The following is a 10,195-nucleotide window of genomic DNA, read 5'->3' on the forward strand; positions in this document are numbered from 1 at the left end:
AAATATATTTTTTCTCTCCAAATCTCCAAATCAAGTCAAACAGAATTGAAAGAAATGGAGAGAAAAAATATATTTAAAAAATCGCGCGATTTTTTTTAGTATCTTTTTTCTCTCCAAGTCAAGTCAAACAGAATTAGGAGAGTAGCTGAAGAAAAATATATTTAAAAATTCGCGCGATTTTTTTAAATATATTTTCCTTCCTTCCTCCGTAAAAAAGGAAAAATAAATGCCTTAGCATTTTTAAATAGGATGGTGTTTGAAGAAAACGCTATATGCACAAATATGCTCCCAATGGAAGATGAGGTATATAAATTAAACATTGTTAATAGGTGTATCTTTTTTACTTTCTTAATGTTGCTGAAACATTTTTTCAGCAGCTTTTCCTTTACACAACTGTCAAAATCTGCAACATTAGTAATAATTATTACCAATTATTATTACTTATCATATAATTTTTTGAATTCTATGAAATAAGTGTTTACTTTTGCTTATTATTACTAAAAATTATTGTTATTTTGAGTCCTTTAATTTTTTTCGCTTTTTTTCTTAATAAAGTTTTCGAAATTGCACCCCATTTTTTGATCATATCTTAATAAAAACTTTAAAAAATGCACCCCAATTTCTTGTTTTTGTTAAACACTAAAATATATTTAGGCCCCAAACATGTGCAAAAAGGCCCTAATGAAAAATTCATTTAGGCCCCAATATTATTTAGACCCCAATTTGATTTTCAAATTTTCGATTTACTTGTTGTGAAGACAATTTGGCCCCAACAGTTAAATGAAAAAAGGTCCCAAAAAGACGAAATTAGACCCCAAAAATTTTGTTGTTGTTTTTCATATACCTGTTTGGGGCCTATTTTCATTTTCAATTTGGGGTGTTATTTCCTGGGGCCTTATTTCTGTACGCCGTAAAATCCACTTTATTTTTACTGTGGCAAATTTGAGCACGATTTGACTTCTGAATTTATTAGTACAGACCCCCTGCTATCTTTCAAATTCGATTTGGAGGTGGACATATTTGGAAATTTTTTAAAAGTTTAAGTATATTTGAAAAATATTTGTAAAAAATAATTTTAAATATATATAAAAAAGATTGATTTTATTGCGCTAATTTTACAAATTTCATCGTTCTTTTTGTAAATATTATGAAAGTACTCATTAACAGCTTCCCGATTCATAATAACTTTGGTCTCACTTCTGTATATTTATGCAGCGACGCAATAAAACAAAAATTGTATATTTTACAGCACAAACTGTTTTATTTTTACATAAAAAAGTGTCAACTTTGGTACTGCGCCAATAAACGGAAACTAACGGTATTTACAAAAACTGATTATTTTCGGTTGACTTGATGTGTTTTTTATTATTCTGCGCAAAAACCAATTAAAATTTTGAAACTTCAAAAATAGGGTTTTGGCCAAAAATTTCCTGATTGAAACCTATGTGCAGAGGCAAGTTTTGGGTTTTTGACAATCAATACATGAAGTCAACTATCCTGTCATGTGTAAACGCAGGGTTATTCGTTATTAAAGTCCGAGTTTAAACGTTCAAAGTGAATGATAAAGAAAATTTAAAGGCTTTATCCTTACATTTTTTTTTGGAATGTAAGTGCATACCTTTTATCTTCTGAAAGTCATTAAGGACTCAGTGACCAATTTCAAGTCAGCGCTCAATTTTAATAATTTGCTGAAAAATATAATATTTTTGCACACAGGAACAAAGATTCTTTTCACAGTTATTAAAAAGTATACTAATATTGTGGAAAAGGTTTTTGCAAAAATATTTAACAAAACTTACATAAACCGAATATTTTTGACGCATAGATAGATAACAGGTTTAACAAAGTTTTATTTGTTATTCTCCCTTATAGTGTTGCCATGGATCCATGTTATATACATTTTTTAATTTAATTTAATTTTTAATTTAAGTATTAGGTTTTTTTTGATATTGGGTATGGGCTTCTAAAATACTGAGGTGTTACTATTGGTAAAATTGAAAACCGAATATTTTTGACACTCACTGTATGTTTGTTTTATTCTATTCAATGAATTCTCTTTGAAAACTATTCAACAGTATCGAAACGAAGAGAAAAAAGAGAAACAAAACTGCCGCTTTTCCTAAATATTTTTTCATAGACTAATACAATGCTGAGCAAAATCGAGAGAGAGGCAAATTTAAGAGAGAATTAATATTAAATTTTTCTTGACGTTTCATTACTTATTTCAACATTTTTGAAACATTAATGTTGTCTAAAATCGTCCACAATGCAAATTATTAAAAAATATAAATAAAAAATTGCATAAACTTTTAATTGTTTATGGTTCACAAAAAACTAAGAGTACGTTTTCACAATTTGCCTGTGTGCTAGCACAAAGGCGTGCTCACCCCTAGACTAATAAAAAGATAGACGAAGGAATGCTCTCACCGAGTATGTTCGAATTGAGTATGCTTACAGAGGTACTCAAAATAAAATGCCAAAAAATACAAGTTAATAAATATTTTGTTCTGGCAAAAGGCAACTTGGGATTAGTTTTTGATGGGAACAATATCCTCATACAAAAATATCCATGAAAATATTGCCATTTTCCGCAAAAATCGTCTTCGAACTTTTTTGAGTTTTCGTGTTTGAGTAGGTTTACGGCGCAAAATTGAGTATTCCTTCGTCTATCTTCATAGACTAATAAAAAGATAGACGAAGGAATACTCAATTTTGCGCCGTAAACCTACTCAAACACGAAAACTCAAAAAAGTTCGAAGACGATTTTTGCGGAAAATGGCAATATTTTCATGGATATTTTTGTATGAGGATATTGTTCCCATCAAAAACTAATCCCAAGTTGCCTTTTGCCAGAACAAAATATTTATTAACTTGTATTTTTTGGCATTTTATTTTGAGTACCTCTGTAAGCATACTCAATTCGAACATACTCGGTGAGAGCATTCCTTCGTCTATCTTTTTATTAGTCTATGCTATCTTTTTATTAGTCTATGATTTTTTATCAAACATTTCTCCCAATGTGAAACACTGTGAGAGCAAAACAAATGACGCTCTCGTTACCATCCACAAACACAGTAATGCTTGGTTTACATTTACGAAATCCACTCGATTTCAACTGTCTAATCCATAGGTTAAACGTCAAATGAAATCCAGATGAGATTTCATTTGACGTTTGAGCTATGGAATTGACAGTTGAAATCGAGTGGATTTCGTAAATGTAAACTTAGCATAAGTGGTGGTTTGGTGTTTTTCCAGGACCTGCAAGAAGCTACTATTGTTTACTACGATAACATTTTTTCCTTTATGTTATCGGAAAAAATAGTAAAAATTAGTAGATTCTTGCAGTACTGGAACAGACCAATTATTTCTTTGTATGCCTATTCTGTAACTTTTATCGATTAAAAAGTTGTTAAAATTTCTTTTGTTTTTGTAACAACTACAAAACAAACAAACGAAATTGTTGTAAAATAAACAAAGAGTCAAATTGATAAAAAGTTACAGAATAGGGGGTGATAGACACATTTCCTTTTTCAATATAAAAATAAATACATATATGTATGTACATACCTTGAATTTGATGTGAGCCGACGAATATGGTTTAATGACACTTATTTATTGTTAATTTATATTTTACTATAAACTTTAACAAAAAATTAAAAATAAGTAACGCGCAGGTACGAAGTGAAGAATGATGCCGTTCAAACTATGTTCTTTTGTTTTAACAAGAGACCCAACCAGCTGTGTCAACAAAGTGAATGAGCGAGAGAGACACATGTTGTTATTAGGCATGGCACAATTACCATGGTAGATGCATCAGTAGTGGGATTTACTAGGTCATTTTTTGGTTACCGGCAAAATTCGGTCAAATTAAAATTATGAATGAAAAGTTAAAATAAAAGTTGACATCACTGTTGCTGTCGGTAGAACTTTGCGACTACTTTTTATTGGTGGCTAACTTAGCGAATAATATCGTTAATTACCAAAATTATAAGCATTTTGATTTTAACGATTTTGGTCGATAACCAAAAAATGCGCCTGTCGAACGACGTACACGAATTAAGCCGTGTCCACGACACCATTCGTAATTAACAGAAACATAAACAAAATTTCCTTCATTTTTGTTTCCTTGTTTTCACGAAAATTTAAACCGAAAACACATAAAATATACATTAAATGAATAGGAAAAGCAATAGACTTTCCTTCAAATGTATCTTCTATATTTAACTACACATATTTCATTCATTTTTCCATAAATTCTGAATAATTTTGTATTTTCAATATATTTTTATATGCTTCTATTTTCAAAATTAAAGAGAGAGATACATGTCGAAACAATATTTGTGTATGCAAACTTTCAGTTATTCATTAATTTTCATTCATCTTTTTCCTTTTTTCTAAAAATTGTTGTGTTTTCAACAAATTTTTCAATTTTGAATTTAGACATGTCATAATTATTTTTTTTTTTCGATAAATTCTCTCATTTGTTATGGGGAGTACCAAGATCTATTTAACAGGTCACGTAAGTAGCACAACAACAACTCTATTTTGGCCGAAAATTCTTCAATATGTCAAAATGTTTGTTTACGTTTTCGTACAATTTATTCATTTATTATTCCGTTTTACGCCACCTTATAATTTCATCATGGGGAGTACACACTAACAGTCAGAAATGACAGTCAACGTACTTTAAGGACAAATTTCCGGCAAATAATAACTTTTATTTACCTAAAAACGTTTGAAATACAATATTTACGGTATTATTTAGAGATTATAAAAGAAATTTTTCAATTAGGCTTTGATATTCACGAAATAGACCTCGATGACTGTCAGTTTTGCTTGTCAATGTGTACTATACTTTAGGGATGGGACATAATCGTCATTCAGAGAGTATTTCTAATCGAACAACGTAGAAAAATCGTCGTTCGTTCATAGAATTTTGTGTGGGGAAATAAGTAATTTATTCGTAGTTAATTGTCGAACAACGAATAGAGAACGAACGAAGTACCGTGGAAACGGGCTATAAAAGAGAAAACTGTCAAAATTGCTCTCTCATGAACAGTTTTACCAGAAAAGTAAAGGAACGAAAAATGTCAAAAAGAAATATAAAAATTAAAAAAAATTTTTTCTTTTATTTCACAATTTTCTTCATTTATTCGTCAGCGTTCGCCTTTTTCTCCCGTTTTTGACAATTTTTTCTTCATTGTCAAATAATCGTTAAACAAATGTCAAAAAAACAGTCCTACCATTAGCTTCGTTCCCGCACTTTTTAATAGAAAACTCGTAAAAGAGAGAACTGCAAAAATTTGTTCTCAAACACAAGATTTTTTGAAATAGTACGGGAACGGAAAAATGGAAAATACGTCAAAAAACTGGAACAAATGTCAAAGTCGGGGTATCAGCCAATCAGACGCCGGCAAGCATGTTAATATTTTTTTTACTCTCCCAAACTTGCCGTGTAAAAAGTTTTTAAAGAGAGCGTCGTACAGCGCCTTTTTCGTTTGAAGATAAGTGAACATGTTACGACTTTTTTTGTTTATGGGAAAATTGGTAAGAAACTCAATATAATGCCTTGTTCATACTAAGGCTAATTCGCTCTCTATTCGTTGTTCGAACCCAAATTACGATATAATTACTTCATTTTACACACAAAATTTTGAGAATGAACAAAGATTTTTATACATTGTTCAATTTAAATTACTCTCAGAACGACGATAAAATATGTCCCTTCTCTAACAAATGAGAGAATTTATCGAAATAAATTAATTATGACAGGAAAAATACAAAATTTAAAAATTTCTCAAAAACCCAAACATTTTTAGAAAAACTGCAAAACATGAATGAAAAATAAACGGTTTAACGATTAGTATACATTTAAATCTTAGCAAATTTTGTCTCATCTTTCATTGCAGTTGCATTTCTTGTCCATCGTTTCAAATTCGCTTACAAATTTAGAAACAAAAATCAATTGCCTGTCAGTAAGTCTGTATACCAAAAGTTATCGTTAACTTTGAAAATAGAAAAATTACAAATTGTTCTGAAAACACCAAAATTGTGAGAAAAATAGAAAATTTAATATTAAATAGATATCTGAAAGGACAAATATTTTTTCAGTTCATATTAACTAATTTAACTTGTCTTTTGGCTGAAATTTTCTTTAAAATCAGTAAATAAAAAGTTTGAGAATTTGATTCATGTTGCTATGAATTGTGTACCATGTCGTATGAACGGGTTAATTCGTATACGTAATTATGAGAGGTAAGAACGTGATTCAAATGCTGGTATGAACACGACATAAGCCAATGTCAAGCAAAAGAGGATCCACGGTGTTGTGGTAGATGTATCGCATTGAAACAAACCACAAAAAAACTTTAGCTTTACGTTGAAAATGTCAAAAATTTTTTGTGGTTTTGTTTGTGAATTTAAATTACAAAAATTTATTTTGATAGTTCGTTCGACCAGCTGGGCAGATGCATCCACCTTGATAATTGTGTCATGCACAATAACAACAATGTTTTCCCTTCTCTCTCTCACTTTGTTGACTTGGGTCTCTTGTTAAAACGACAACAGAGCGTAGTTTGAACGGCACCCTTCTCCGCTTCGTACCAACGCGTTATTTAGTTCTAATTGTTTGTTGAAATTAATAACAAAATATAATTAAATAACAATAAATAAGTGATATTAAACAATTTTCATAAGCTCACCTCAAAATCAAGGTAGGTATATTTATTTTTTATATTAGTGTGAAAGTGTCTGTCTCACAAAGAAACGAATTATGTGAAATGTCAAAAGCACCACTTACCGTGTTTGTGGAAGGTAATGAGAATGTGTGTCATTTGGTTTGCTTTGGTTTGCTCTCACAGTGTTTCACATTGGGGAGAATTGTTTAAAGAAAATATTTTGAATACAGTGTGTCAAGTAATTATTTCCACACTAGTAAAATGAACACTTTTCATGCATTAATTAGTGAAAAAAGGCAAATGGTTGTGATAAAAATGTCGGTTTTTTTTTTGTAAAAATCAGTTGGTCGACTTGTTTAATACCAGATTGAATGTACATATACAGTGAGTGTCAAAAATATTCGGTTTTAAATTTCGCCAATAATAACACCTCAGTATTTTAGAAGCCCATGCCCAATATCCAAAAAACAAAATACTTAAAAAAATGTTGGTCCTGTGGCAATTAAAAAGTGTATGCAACATGGATCCATGGCAACCCTATAAGCGAGAATAACAAAGAAAACGTTGTTAACCCTGTTTTCAATGCGTCAAAAATATTCGGTTTTTGTAACTTTTGTTAAATATTTTGCCAAAAACAGGTCATTATCGAACTTTTTCTGCAATACTAGCATACATTTTAATAATTTCGAACAGAATCTTTGTTCCTGTGTGCACAAATATCATATTTCTTAGCAAATTATCAAAATTTAGGGCTAAGGAAAAACGCTATCCTAGAAAAGAGAAAACTGTTTATATTTTATTATAAAAACGGCAGAAATAAAGGGAATTTTTGCTTATTTTTGAATATTTAGTCGAATATAGTTTAAATAATTTGCAAAAGTCACGAAAACACAGAAATAATCGATTTCGTGAAACACATAAGCCAGCCAAACCAAGGTCTGGGAGGGAAGGTAGAGGAATCTTCTGAAAAATTACAGCTAAAACGACCTTAATTTTCTTGAAATTAGTCACCGAGCCCTAAATAACTTTCAGAAGATAGAAAATATTCCAAATATTCCAAAAAAATCGTAAGGATAAAGCCTTTCATGGCCTTGTAACACATCATAAGTCATTAATAAATAGATGTCTCCTAGAAGCTCCTTTGTACTTTTTGTGTTGGAGTACACAGAAAGGCCGGAAACTTGGTGGTATACTGATTTTCCTGCTCAGACATTCAAAACTAACTCCTTTTCACCAAGTTTTTGATGTACATCAAGTTTTGAAGGTACATCAAGGCCAAATTTATACTTGATTATTGGTTATGTAAATAAGCCGATGGTGTGTGATCTGTGAAAGGCTTTATCCTTACGATTTGTTTGGAATGTAAGTGCATATTTTCTAACTTCTGAAAGTCATTTAGGACTCAGTGACCAATTTCAAGAAAATTAAGGGCGGTTTAGTCGTAATTTTTCAGGAGATTCCTCTACCTTCCCTCCCAGTTCGTGGTTTTGGCTGGCTTATGTGTTTCACGAAATCGATTATTTCTATATTTTCGTGACTTTTGCACATTATCTCAACTATATTCGACTAAATATCCACAAATAAGCAAAATTTCCTTTCATTTCTGCTGTTTTTATAATGAAATACGACCAGTTTTCTCTTTTCTAGGATAGCGTTTTTCCTTAGCCCTAAATTTTAATAATTTGCTTTCAAATACAATATTTTTGCACACAGGAACAAAGTTTCTGTTCGCAATTATTGAAATGTATACTAATATTGCAGAAAAAGTTCGATAATTACCTGCTTTTGCCAAAATATTTAACAAAAGTTACAAAAACCGAATATTTTTGACGCACAGAAAACAGGGTTAACAACGTTTTCTTTGTTATTCTCGCTTATAGGGTTGCCATAGATCCATGTTACGTACACTTTTTAATTGCCACAGGACCAACATTTTTTTAACTATTTGGTTTTTGGGATAGTGGGCATGGGCTTCTAAAATACTGAGGAGTTATTATTGGTGAAATTGAAAACCGAATATTTTTGACACTCACTGTAAATAAAAAAGTAACCCACATATTTCAACAATAATAACGAAAACTAATAAATTAACATGTAATGCAAGGTGTCAACTAAATGTTTTCAAAATGTAATAAAAGTTCCAAAATACCCAATGTTTTCGGCAATTGCTGAATGAATTTGAATTATGAATTTTATTCTTAACAAGGATTAACTGCTAACAAGTATCAAAAATAATGGCTATATCACACCATATCCTTTTTCAAATGTATGTTGTTACTTTGGGTATACTAATATAAGAACCAGCATACATCTGAAAAGCATATGGTGTGATATAGCCATAATAGGGTTACCATATGGACCATGTAGGTATCCAGCTAATATAACATGTAAGCAATCTCATATAGGTCATAAACTAATGAAGGTAAAGACGAATAATTACTCAATTTTTCCGCTGTCAATCTCTCAAACCTGGGGTCTAATTATGACATTCTGTTCTTTTACTATCTGATGGATTTGAAAACGCAAAATAAACCAAATGCGAAGAAGCTCCTCCTTAAAATTCAATCATCATTTTTAACATTAAGTTAACCGGAACGCTATAAATCTGTTCGGTAAATCCAAACTATTACAAAAGACGACTTATAATAATGGGGGTAAGGTATGTAGATACATTAGCAATTTGTTACAACAATGTCAAAAAGTTTTACAAAAATAAATCATTCCGTGCAGTTTTCTTGTACAAATTCATTCCGAAATTATTATTCAACGATTTCAACAAATACTATTTACTATTTTTCATTAATAAATTTGTTTTTTTAGTTTTTCTTCAAAATAAAAACATTTTTTACCATCTACGTTCTCAATGTTCTTTTAAGAAAAGGAGATTTTTCATTAACGACATAGGCTAATGAATTTATAGACGACGGATTACTCAAATTTTTCGCGGTCAAGTCACTCAAACCCGAAAACTCAAAAAAGTTCGAAGAAGATTTTTGGAAGAAATAGCAACAATTTCTTCAATATTTTTATCTGAGGATATAGTTGCCATCAAAAACTGACCCCATGTAGTCTTTTGCCAGAACAAAATATGTATTAACTTGTATGTTTTGGCATTTTATATTGAGTTTCTTGGTCACCACACTAAATTCGAACATACTCGATGAGAATATTCCGGCTTCTATATCTTTATTTGTCTATGCTATAGGTCTCAAACCAGTAGTGCGATTCTCTAACACATTTTTTGAGTTACCGACAAAAATCGGTAAAATTAAAATACTTCTAATTTCGGTAATTAACGATAATTTTCGGTAAGTTAGCGACGAATAAAAAGTAGTCGTAGAGTTCTACCGATAGCAAGAGTTTCCAACTTTTATTTGACTTTTTCATTCATAATTTTGCGTTTCAATTTTACCGATTTTTGTCGGTAACTCAAAAAATGAGTTACAGAATTCCACTACAGAAATATCTGAAAACTACGAATATATCAATGAATGAAGTAAAAATGTCAGTCTAAAGCT

At 30.6% G+C, this 10,195-nt stretch overlaps 4 protein-coding genes across 6 annotated transcripts in view; 2 read left to right on the forward strand and 2 right to left on the reverse strand.

The window, feature by feature from the left end:
- Positions 1 to 3,952, reverse strand: part of LOC141403742 (uncharacterized) — a 42,085-nt gene extending 38,133 nt beyond the window's left edge. Inside the window, exon 1 of the mRNA XM_073986631.1 lies at positions 3,568 to 3,952. The gene's annotated coding sequence lies outside the window, so the exon portion shown is untranslated. The remainder of the gene's footprint in view (positions 1 to 3,567) is intronic.
- Positions 1 to 10,195, forward strand: part of LOC141403826 (uncharacterized) — a 153,155-nt gene that overhangs the window by 124,212 nt on the left and 18,748 nt on the right. The window lies entirely within an intron of this gene.
- LOC141403779 (uncharacterized) overlaps positions 1 to 10,195 on the forward strand; it is a 137,184-nt gene that overhangs the window by 123,669 nt on the left and 3,320 nt on the right. The window contains exon 1 of one of the 2 annotated variants that reach the window (XM_073986732.1): positions 6,266 to 6,713. The exons of the other annotated variant lie outside the window; for it this stretch is intronic. The gene's annotated coding sequence lies outside the window, so the exon portion shown is untranslated. Of the gene's footprint in view, positions 1 to 6,265; positions 6,714 to 10,195 lie in introns of those variants that run through there. 2 annotated transcript variants of the gene reach the window in all.
- Positions 1 to 10,195, reverse strand: part of LOC141403818 (uncharacterized) — a 241,152-nt gene that overhangs the window by 29,425 nt on the left and 201,532 nt on the right. The gene's annotated exons all lie outside the window — the stretch shown is intronic.

This window comes from Musca autumnalis, unplaced genomic scaffold (assembly GCF_047663935.1).
Source record: "Musca autumnalis isolate F117 unplaced genomic scaffold, ASM4766393v1 scaffold_4, whole genome shotgun sequence".
Taxonomy (NCBI): domain Eukaryota; kingdom Metazoa; phylum Arthropoda; class Insecta; order Diptera; family Muscidae; genus Musca; species Musca autumnalis.